The following is a 12540-nucleotide window of genomic DNA, read 5'->3' as shown; positions in this document are numbered from 1 at the left end:
CGTTATTGCATGAGTTTTCCCCATTCCCAGGTGCTGAAACCTGAAATTTGCTCTGTTTGCAGACACTATGGGCCTGATTCACAAAGTTAACCTTATACTTGTGTGTAAGTTTATGATTGCTATTGACAAGGTATTTTAACAGTATTTACGACTAAGCAGTCTCTGTACATAAAATGATAAGATAAGACCATCCAATCTTATTTATGTGTGGACACTTGCCTTCATAAAGATACTACTAGAAAAATACCTTTGTGAATAGCAAACAATTGTAAATTTACGCAAAAGTGTAAGTTTATCTTCCTGAATCAGGCACTATATTTGCCAAGTTTTACAGATGAAGATCGTGCGGGATACAATTTGCGCCCCAGTCAAAGTCTAGATTCAGACACAAGCATGAGTTTGTGCCCAAATCAGGATTAGCACTCGTGTTCGAATATAGATACCATTGTGCAGTGGATCTCTCCATTCTCTAAAAGCGAATTCATGCAATTGCTGTTTATTTCATAATTAACCCAAACACCACACTTTTCTAGGGCTAATCATAGACACCACAGACAATATCCATCTGTGTTTTTAGTGGCCAAATTCCAGAAGGGTCATTCAGCCAGTATTAACTCATCCTCTTAGGATCTTTTGAGCTGTCTGCTCCATTGGAGTACCCTAGGCAGTTAGTATATGAATGTTTCCACTCCAGAGGTCCAGGATGAAGGGACAAATGGCAAATTCTGAGTTTAGCACTTGGGTCCTCCAAGTACAAGTAAGTAAGTAAATTTATTTAGCACAATTAACTAAAATCATTGCAATAATCACATCGACACACCACCATCAAATAAGTTAAAAATGTATAATAGCAAGATTAAAAAGACAATTCCACTTTATTTCCAGAGTGAGACTAAGCAATTAAAATCACTTCCTCTCCTTACATTACTAACGTGCCGTATGTACAATATTACCATGTCTATTGCATCCAGGCTGATTTAAAGAGTACAGTCATCACTGTAAGGGTATTTTCTAAGAAGGGCAAATCATATTTTAGTTAAAGGCCATTACGTAAAACATGGTGAGCTCACCCCAAAAGGGGGACTTAATGACTTATTTGAACAATAGTAGCAACAACAATAATAAAATCATCAATTAAAAAGGAATTTTGTAAAAAGAGCAAACCATGATTTAGTTAAAGTGCATTAAGGAAGACACTCTAAAATCACACTAAAAATACGATTACAAAGATTCCTGGCAGTAAACTTACACTCAGACATATTACCAGCTCTAACTTTCATCCCTGAAGGAAAACAGAATACAAAATTAAAGCTTATTCACTAGTCAGTTGAAAGCCCAAATCAAGATTTAAGCGGTTAGTTTCTCATGAAAAATCATGAAATTTATAACTCAATGGCTGCCCACTTCCATGTCTAACCATTAGGGGGACCACGGCCATTAAAAAAGTTCAGGGCAGTCTTCCCTCGAGAACTTTAAAAATTATGCTGACAACTGTGTAGACTCTCCTTTTCAGCAGCCTTCAACCGCCTTGTTACAAGTGCTGGTGTTAAGAGTTCCAAATATTGGACACAGCCAGAATTTCCTGCAATGAGAATGTTTTTCACCGATACAAGCTTCATGGATTAATTACTCTGTTGGATTGCCACACAGACATGTGCCGAGAGCACGTTCGGTCCTAGATAACAGTTACCTTTTAGGGGAATCAAACTCAATCTTAATCTCCATCAGTTGACATTTCTGGGGATTTGATCATGGTTGGGTTGGGTAACTGGGCAGTTTCAGGGGGTTGTATATCTTATCTGCCCACCTGCCTTTGACCATTTTAGTCCGATTGCTAACATCTGAGTATGTTGAGGTGATTTTTGCCTGATTAGCTAACATAGTTGCCAGTCACGTAGGTGACAAGGAGGCTCCTGATATGTCCTCAGCCTCCAAATTGTGTAAACCATATTTAAAGCAATTGTTCCAAGCCAAGGCTTCTTGCATTATTACATGATGTTAGAAATTGGGTTTCTGGTTGGCAGAGCTATGTACCCTGTCCAAGTAGGAACCACAATCCTAGTGAGGATAAGTCAGAAACACACTAAAAGTTAACTTGTGCTCACCTTCTGGTAGCTGGCTCACCAGTCAATCTTAACTTCAGCAATGTGTAAAGTGTTGTACAACACTTCAGACAGTAATACAGTTAGAATACTAAAAACAAAACAAAAAGGCTCCACACCAACTTAGGAAAATAGATTATACTTTTATAAATAAGACAAGACCAAAATGATAAAAATCCAACAAGTAGAAGTCAAGATATTATTTACTTTTTAAATAAATGTGAAAGTAGCACTTAGAAGCATAAGGCGACAACCAGCGCTATCTGTTTTCACTTGACCTGGGTAAATCCAAAATTTCAGACCGACCGTGATAGAGCACAGGTCAGATATAGGGACCATCCTTGTCCCACTGAAATAAGCAGTGGTGCCTTTGGAGTGGGGGAGACTTCAATGAGAGGCCTTTGAAGTGCACATAAACAATGCCCTTCCTGCTCTGGCTCAAAACTCACAGCAGAGCATTATGCAGTCCTGTGTGTGGGATCAGGACACAGCCCAATCAAGTATAGTGTCAGCCCCTCTCTTCCATCTTGCCCAAGATTAGCCATCAGGATGTTGGTTGTCCATCAGTCACACCTAAGCTTCCTTTGTGAGTGGCTGTCTGGAGCAAATGCATAAGAGTCTAGCTGTCACGCACCCAGAAATGTATTTAGAGACAGACAGAAGGCACTAGTTGATTTAAAGTAAGAAAATGCCAGCTTTCTAAAAGAGATATTTTCAGAATTTTAATCTAAAATCAGACTTCACTATAAATTGTGATTGTATATTGTGATTTTAGAGTCCCATCTCTTCCAAATGGAAATAACACTTATAAAATGCAATAAAGTAATCTCGATGTTACCGTTCAGTTCGGTTTCCTAGGAGCACTTGATTATTCCTAGCACCTCTTAAATTTGCCCTCCATGCCTTGCTAAGCATATATTTGCTGGACTCCAATTCCAAAACTTTAACGCACAGGACTTTATGATCCACATGATTACTTCGCGGTTCATGTACCTCTGGGCACCTGCAAACAGTATATTGAGCAGAGGAATAAGCAGCAATAGGTTGGCGAAATATATAATTGTGATTAGCGGAAGCAGACCAACGAGGACTCTATTTCCCAGTGTCCCAGTCAGGAGGCCGGGGACGCTTTAAAAAGGGCAAAGCACACCGCGGCACGGGACGTGCTTAGCAGCATCAGGCCAACAAGGACTCTATTTCCCAGTGTCACCGGTCAGGAGGCCACGGATGCTTTAAAAAGTGCAAAGCACACCGTGGCGCGGGACGCACGTGGGACGCAGGCGGAATGCAGTCGAGTGTGGCCAGAGCCAAGATCGGGCCAAGAGCGGGCCCATCTGGGCCCATCAGAGGCTTGTCTGGGCCACCGCTCTGACATCTGGCAAAAGCAGGGTGAGTGTCATCTTCAAAATCCCTACTATGTTAAAGTTGGAGGGGGTTTTCTGATTCCCCCTCCTAAAGCTCTAACTGTTGAGCGCTTAAGTGTATTTGGTGCAAGTCTTTTTCTGGATAGGTCAGCAGAATGGGTAGGAAGAGGACTATGTAGAATGGTGATCAATCAGTAGGGGCAAGGCGCCACCCAATTCAACATTAGCCTCCTTTCTAGCCCAAGCGGTTGGTGTAGTATCAAAGGCGATAGATTTGGCAGAGAGACATCTTTCAATGGAAATGAGTGAATGGAAGCGAGTATCAGCCAATGTGGAGGTTTATGGGTTTTCTGACAATGAAGACTGTCGACCAGCAGTACCCCAGGTAGACTTGTCTAAGTCGCTCTAGGCAGCATCTGAAAACAGTGTTGTGGAGGATCTTCAAAGAAATGGCAAGGGAGAGTTTTCTGATTCCCCTCCTGGCTGTAGAAGCCCCCCACTAAAGAAGAAAAAACCTCTGAAGGAATCTGGGAAAAAAACTAAAGTGCCACTTTCTGAAAATCTGAGATGCTCTGGCACCCAGGAAGGTATTTGTACCAGTCAGAGTCAAGTCTCTGGTTTTGAAAATCGTTTGGTAAAATTCAAGGAGTTGATTGAGGCATGTCTGATGCTGGAAGAGGAAAAATTGCAGGCCTTGGAATCTGCTGTTTCCTTGTTGTATTCCAGGGGGGAGCACAGTACACTCCCTGGGCGTGGGTCTTTGGATCTTGAGTGTTATGGCCCAATCTCGGAAAAGGGAATCCCGTTGGGAGTAAATTCAGCAATTCAAGAAAGTGTTACCCAGACTCCACACCATCCTTATTCTAATACAGGTAACCTCAAAAAGCATGTAGAGGTGGCTTATGAAAATCAGTGTAGGATTACAGGGGAATCTGGTAGAAATAGTGTTAGGGGGAGATCCTTGGGCAGGACTGGAAAGAAAGCAGGGCAGGTTCAAGAGCGAAGGAGGGGTCAAAATTCACACTCTTGTAATGGTCTCCCACCCGCCAAACAAATGTTCCACCGTTAGCTCCGGGTGATAGTGAATCCACTGAACAGCTGAAGAATAAGACACAACATTGGCTGAATAAAAACTGTGATTTTAACTGCAAGGACATAATGGATATTATGTTTGTTAGAAGGACTGGGGGGGTGGCCCCCTGGAAAAGGCAGGGAAAAGGGACTGTATCATAGTAAACTGTAGATACCCAGGCTTAGCCCAACATCCCCTCGTATCATGTTACGTTGACCCCCCAGACATGTGAAAAGATTGGTATGGTTCCTTTAGGTTTTTTTTATAGGCATACCCTGCCCGTAGATGGTCTCCGTGTCAGGGGCCTTTCCAAACTGCTGGAGGGTCTGTGACCTTTTAGAGTGAAAAATAGATTCATTGCACTCTCGGATCTGGAGGCAAATGACTGACTGCCAGGGTGGGTGCACTTGTCAACACGGGAGGAAAACGATAAGGTGGTTCCTTTAGGGTCCTCTGTTACAACCCCAGGTTTGGGTCGGTTGGGCGAGGCATCTCCCCTGACTCAGTTAATTTATTGCAATGTGGCAGGATATGTTGCAAAGCTGCAAGATACGCAATGGGTAAAGTTTATTTCAGGATATGATTTTATTTTGTTCTAAGAAACTTGGTCAGAAGGAGCCGTCGTGTGGGATGGATTCCAAAGGTTTGCCATTCCAGCTGAATGGGCACCCAGTCTTTGTCCAAAGGGGGGGGGTCTAGTCACTCTGGTCCACATTTCTTATATCTCTAGAGCATATCAGATTAATTGTAGACACCGGGGTATCCTCATCATTTGGGTGGTGTTCCCAAATAAGTATAAGGTTCCCCTGGAAAACTTCTACAACACAGTATGGGATTCTGTTTCTCAAATTAGGGCCATTTTCTCTTCTCTGCAGATATTGAAGGGAAGGCTGGAGTCCTGCTGTATTGAGTTTCATGTGATTGTATCTGGAGACTTTAATGCAAAGATAGGAGGCTATTACACTGCTAAGAACCCTTCTGAGCAGGATCAGAGTGTGTCTGCAGTTAAGAGTTTACAGGATGTGAGGGGTAGGTCCCTTTATAAGGGGCTGCAGAGCCTGGGTTTGTTAAATATCGTTGACCTGGAAATTGCTTCTGAAAATCAGGCACCAACTTTTGTTGGGAGAGGGGACGGGTCCATAATTGATTATATTTTCATGTCCCACCAGTGAGAAATTTAGTCCAGCATGGAGAGGTCCAAAGGCAGTATTTTAGTGATCACAACCCCCTTACGGTGTCCCTATACTTCCCATGTAATAAGTGTACATCGGTGATTGGCAAGCTGGTTTGTTTGTTAACAAAAGATCAGGGCAGAAGAATTTGTTGGAGTCAGGTGAACATCCCATAGGTAGCGAAGAGGGTGGGGAGCCAAAATCTAAATCTGATAATAGGGATTGTTTTCGCGGAATCCCCCTCACCGGGGGAAGTGCTTGATGCAGCGAATATAGTAAATTACGCGATCAAAGATATTCTGACCAAAAATGAAGAGGCCATTCCTAAGTATCAGGGAGGATGGTTCAACAAACCCTGTTATGCGGCGAGGTAAACCCTGAACGGGCATTGAAGGCACAGACTAGAGATAAGGTCTATGTCAGTAGAGTGCAGGTCCGGTATAAGCTTATTCTGCAGGAGAGAACACAGCAGCTCAAGGAGCAGGCTTGGGAGGATCTTGAGTGTTCAACTCAAGCTTGTTCTGGAAGATGGTAAATAGGGGTACCTTTGAGACAGGAACATCTGAGGCGCTATGCTGCAATATTCCCTCTGATGTGTGGGTGAGTCATTTTTGCAGTGTCTTCCTGGGAGGAAATGGATGATTTGTCTGGTTACGCCACAAATTTGGCTATTAGTTTCACACTATAGGAGGTGATGTTGGCTATGGACGATAGTTCAAGCCACAAAGCGCCTGGTCCTGATGCAATCCCAATGGACCTGTACAAAAGCTATCCTCAGTTGTGGGCACCTATACTGCTAAATGTCTTAAATACTGCAATGAGTGTAGGAATCCCACCCTCTTGGAAATCTGCGTACATTGTCCCCGTGTTTAAAAAGGGAAACCACAGCAATCCCAAATCCTGTCGCCCGATCTCACTTTTAGACTCCTCAGTGAAAATTCTGGGGCGAATTGTCTTCGGCGCTTTGAGGAATGGATGAGAGAGCATCATGGTATAAGTTAGGGGCAGTATGGGTTTAGGGAAGGGTTGGGGACCCATGAGCAATGTCTGAACTTGCTTACGTTGATCAGTAAATATATGCAGGCGAAGAGGGGTACTCTGTATTTTGCCTTTGTGGACCTCAGGTGAGCTTTTGACAAAGAAAATTGTAGCAAATTATGGGAACGTTTAACCTCGATAGGAATGGAGACACAAATTGTGGAGCTGCGCCGATATTTACTCTCAGGACAAATACTTGTGTGAGATATGGGAATGCACGGAATCCTTTAATTTAAAAAGAGGCATGAGACAGGGGTGTGTTTTGACCCCCACTTTGTTCCTTTTTATACACAAATGGCTTGCACAACTTTTTTGTGGTTAGATGCAAAGATGTTCCTAAAATAAATGGAAAGAGTGTGCCATCACTAATATGTGCGGATGATGCGGTGCTTATGGCCTGTACTATGAACGGTCTCCGCAAGGTGGTTAAGGCGTATGTCGACTTTATTTCTGATTTTGATTTAGAGGTCAATAGCAGCAAGACCCACATCATGGTCTATGGTAAACCCGTGAGCAAAGTTGGTGCTTAAATGAAAAAAGGTTCAAAACATCAGCCGCATGCATGAGTTTCCCTATCTAGGTGTGACTTTGATGATAAAGGAACATGGAAGCCCTGCATAGCGAGGCGATGTGGGCGATTCAATGCCACTGTAGGAGCTACTTTTCATTTTTAATTAAGAGTGGGGAACAAGCCTATATAAAGTCTTTGCTTGAAGTGTATAGATGTAAATGCCTCCTGGTTTTATGCATGGGGGTATTCGGGAAGCATGGCCCCTCATATAGAGGAAAATCGCTTTTGCAGAAGGTTACTGGGAGTGGGACAAAATATTTCTGGGTTTTGCCTTCATGAAGAAAGGAGGCCCATATTTATAATCCGTTTGTGCCGGATTTGCGCCATTATTTTTTTTTACGCAAATCCGGCGCAAATTTAACTCCATGTTATATTGGAGTTAACAAAATTTGTTGCCTGCGGAAAACTACCTTGTGTCAATGAGATGCAAGGTAGGCATTCCCAGGCAAAAAATGCCTCAAAGGCCCTAGCGCCTTATTTATTCTCCCGTGCAAGAATCATGCACGGGAGGAGGAGGGCCTGAGGAACCAGGAAAGATTTGACCCCCACCCGGGGTCTCCTTCCCAGCGGTGGAGGGACACCCTTTATGTCCTCAGGGTCAATTTAGCAGAGAGTTCACAAATCAGACGGAGTCACCAACTGGAGGAATAAAGAGAAGTTTATTACATGGATAATAGCTCGAGCTAATACAGAGTCCCAGGACAGTGAAGTGACTATCCTACGGAGGCTGCCCCTTCACTCTGGGGCACCCAACCTTATATACACACAAAACTGCTTAGTCAGAGGACAACTCCACCCCTATCGTATTCAAGGTCCTCTGCGGTCTTCAGAATATTTCAGGGATACAAGTGTGGTGGGAGAAGGTACAGATGCAGCTGGCAGGAGGTGGCAACGACCTGTACAAACTTGTTCTGGCAGTTACTGATTAAGCACGACAATTCTCTGAACTGTAATTGGAAAAAGTAATATGGCAGCGATAAGCAGATTGCAGCCCAAGGCTGCGAGCACAAGGTCAATCATCAAAGTTCAGGAGGTTTGTCGAGCACATGGGAACATAATAAAGATAAACAGATGCCTAGCAGCTATGGTGTATGATTAACTTTATGTACATTTTCTCAATCCCTCCTTTTGCCATTGTGAGGCAAGTTTGAACTTCATTCAGTGTCTATGTTAATGGACATAAGGTCTTTTATCTCCTGCTCAAGGGACAGCAAAGCCGTGTGTTGAGGAGGGCGAACAGGCCAGGGTGCAAAGGATGCCATACAGCAACCACACAAAGCAGGTAGGCACTGTACACAAAGACAACAGGTGAGGAATACAGCAGCAAGCACAAAAAGGAATATTAGTATCTTCCAGCCCCATTGGGAAATCAAGCCCCAAAACCAGTCGGTCAAGGACCATGTTTCTTCGTCTTGGTGTATTGTGGAAGCTATCATATGCAACCTTTGAATAGCTTTATACACTGAAGGGGCATTGTCTGGTATATAAATGCAGCAGCTCAATCCGATCAAAGTACACACTCCACCACGGTCTGCCAAGATAATGTCAAGAACCATTCTGTTTTGAAGAGTAACAAGGCGGTCAGCAGCGAGCTCTGCAGTGATGTTACTCAGAGCTCCTGCCGTTTCATTTATTGTTGCTTCCACGACTCGTGTGAGATGTCTGATATCCCTACTGTTCATCATAGGGCCCCAAAATGGAAGGACTCCTTTAAAGTAGTCCAATGCTTCTTGTGCTGAGGTATCTTCTTCAGATATTACCCCTCTCCGAGTCCTGTGGTGTTGAGGGCCAGCTGTGTAAGTTGGTGGTAGTAACCAAGCAATGTAACACGTGCCGGTCCAGGTGGGTACCAAGGAGGTGTAGGCATTATTACCACAAACAAAATACGAGTTTCGTGATGGTATCATGGTAGGCCAATTAGTTCCATTCAATATTACTGTAGCATTACAGTTACTGGCACCTACACTTCTATTACCACTTTTCTGAAAACAAAGTGGAGCCTTGACCTGTGTTACAAATTTTTTTCGGCCAATCCGGGGTGTGGTATTAAAGGATAAAAAATATATGTCAGTAGACCTATTTCGTCGGTCAGCATATTCTGACTTTTCTTCCTTTGTTCCATAAACTCTCGTTCCAGTGGGCCAGCATAACTGGTATAGGTGGGTGACCAATAGTCCGGAATTAGTAGCATCCATTGAGGTAGCCCAAATGGCTGATAGTTCATACCAGGTGCTGCAGGAGCCATCAAAAGAAAAAGGGAATGCAATATATGACAACCTTCTTTGCACGGAACTCGGTAGCAAGCCACATATCCAACAATTTGTTCTATTTACAGCCAGCTGATGTTGATGTAACATAGATATGAAGGTTTTGTTTTCATATTCCTTATGTCGTCCTTCCTCATGGGGTGGTAAGGAAACATGGCTGTGTTCTGGAGGCAGTGGCGTAGTTGGTGAGACCTCTGAGTCAGAATCATGTATTACCCACCCAATGCAGGACAGAAGTACCAAAAATAATATTGTTATGGTGAGGCAAGCGATACGTGGGCCTAATAGTCTTTTTAAATTACTTATTTTCTTCTTTTTCCTCTTGTCTTCTTCTATAACACCCATTTCTCTTTATTGCTTGTCCCACTAGCAGTTCAGTCCAACCTAGGTGCTGCCCGTGACTGGTGGTTGCATCACTGTGGGGTGATTCCAGCAGTCCTATTGACACACTCTGGTCCGCCCCGACAGTCAAAATCACGGCCCTGCAGCTATCGTCAGACTTAATACAGGGGACAAGCAATCAGTTAATTGTTCCTTTTCTTATTTTCGTGGGCGGAAATCGTATCTTGTGGACTGTGGTATGGTATGGTCAGGAAACAATTGTTCAGTGTGACCTAAATCTGAGGGAACCTCCTGCAGCACACTGTCGTTCTGTTTTTTATCACTCCGCGTAGTGTTGCTGAAATGGTCCTCAGTCGTAGGGTGGTCACCACTTTTTATTTCATCAGAGGGTACGAGTAGGGGTACTTTCTTACAGTGGGATGCATGTATCCAATTCTTAGCTCCCTCAACTTTAACTGCTGTTCGAGTAGCAAGGAGGACCTGTCGCGGACCTTTCCATCGCGGTTCGAGACTCTTTTTCCACTGGAAATTCTTTGTGAGGACCGAGTCTCCAGGTAGTATCTTGTGGCCTGGATCAGTGGATACAGATGGAAGTGCTTCACGCACCTGTTGGTGAATAGAATGCAAAGAATTAGTGACTTCATTTAAATAGTCCATCAAAACAGGATGTGCTAGTTCTGAGTACTTGTGAGTTCGAGGGACCCCCCAGACATTTGCTGGCCTACCCATCACTATCTCATGGGGTGACAACCCTGATCTAGAGTGAGGCGTCATCCTGACAGACATTAAAGCCAGGGGCAACGCGTCCGGCCACCGTTTACCGCGTTCTGCGCATATCTTTGACATCTTCAATTTAAGTGTGCCATTATGTTTTCAACTAGTCCTGCTGACTGGGGGTGGTTAGCTGAATGAAACTTCTGGCGGAGGCCCAACCCTTCACACACCCTTTTCATCACCCGCCCTACAAAATGACTCCCATTATCTGACCAGACACACCTTGGGGCCCCAAACCATGGGAGGAACTCCTTCAGAAGTACCTTTGCGGTGGTAAGGGCAGTATTATCTTTAGTAGGGTAAGCTTCTACCCACTTACTAAACATACAGACCACAACTAGGACATATTTCAACTTGTTACACCTTTCCATCTCAATATAATCCATTTGTAGTACTTCAAAGGGATACGTTGGTGGGGAAAAATGCCCAGCGGGGACTGAGGCACCCCTCCCTATGTTATGTTGTAAACAAATCATGCAGGATTGAACCAGTTGGTCAGCTACTCTTCTGATATTTTTATTAGACCAAACCGAATCAAGCAAATCACAGATGCTTTTCGCACTAACGTGTGCAGGACCATGGGCCATAGTCACTACTGGCAGCACGAATGCATCGGGTAACATCCATCTTTCCCTCTGTGACAGATCTGTCCAGCACAGCGTATTTTCATCTAACTTGGCCTTCCCTTCTTCCCATTCCTTTCTCTCCTGTTCAGTTGCCTCATCCTGTATCTTCCTGACAATCTCCACCGTGTTCCCAAATATTTCATGGGGACAAACCTTCTCTGTACTATCTACCACATACATGTGTCCTGTCTTTGCATACGCTGTATCTTTTGCTGTCTGATCGGCTAGGGCGTTGCCCTGTCCAGTTTCATCTGTCACCTTTTTGTGTGCACTACACTTCATGATAGCCATTGTTTTGGGCAACGCCAGGGCAGAAAGTAAGTTAGTTATAAGGGTCCCATGTTGAATACGTGTCCCATGTGAAGTGAGGAATCCTCGTTCTGCCCACAAGCGAACAAAATTGTGTGCTACGCCAAATGCATACTGACTGTCTGTGTAAAAATTCACATTAAGTCCTTTACTTAACTCACAGGCTCGTGTTAGAGCTATTAATTCTGCGGCCTGAGCAGAGTTATGTGGTATTCTAGCTGTTTCAACTACAGTGGTAGCTGTTGTAACTGCATAGGCTCCAGAGGTAGTGCCATCGGGTAGCTTGATGCATGAGCCATCTACGTATAATATGCCATCAGGGTCTCTCAGTGGAGTGTCCTGTAAGTCCACTCTCCCTTTTGTTTCATCCTCCGTCCGGAGAATGCAGTCATGTATGTCATCAAAAGAATCTTCAGTTTTTTCAGTAATTGGCAATAAAGTAGCAGGATTGAGCTTGTTGCACCTTTTTAATGTTATATGACTAGCTAAAAGTGTCAGTTCATAAGTAGTTAATCGTGCATTAGTAAGATGCTGTGTTTTTGTTTTGTTTAATAGTGCGTCAACAGTGTGTGGGACCAACAGGGTGAGGGGTGAATCCATGACTATCCCGGCCGACTGGCGCACTGGGACCGCTGCAGCGGCTACTGCCCGTAGACAGCTCGGGAGTGCACTGACCACTGGATCCAGTAGGGCCGAAAAATAAGCACAGGGGCGTTGTTTTCCGCCATGCTCTTGGGTTAACACTGATAGTGAACATCCATTTCTCTCGCTCACATATAACTGAAAATCTTTACGATAATCAGGCGTACCCAGTACAGGTGCTGTGCAGAGTGTATTTTTTAATTCACCAAAACCAGACTGAAAATCATCATTCCATTCAATCTTTTCAGGACAATCTTTGTG

This window comes from Pleurodeles waltl, chromosome 11 (genome assembly GCF_031143425.1).
Source record: "Pleurodeles waltl isolate 20211129_DDA chromosome 11, aPleWal1.hap1.20221129, whole genome shotgun sequence".
Classification (NCBI taxonomy): Eukaryota; Metazoa; Chordata; class Amphibia; order Caudata; family Salamandridae; genus Pleurodeles; species Pleurodeles waltl.
This window is presented reverse-complemented; position numbering follows the sequence as displayed.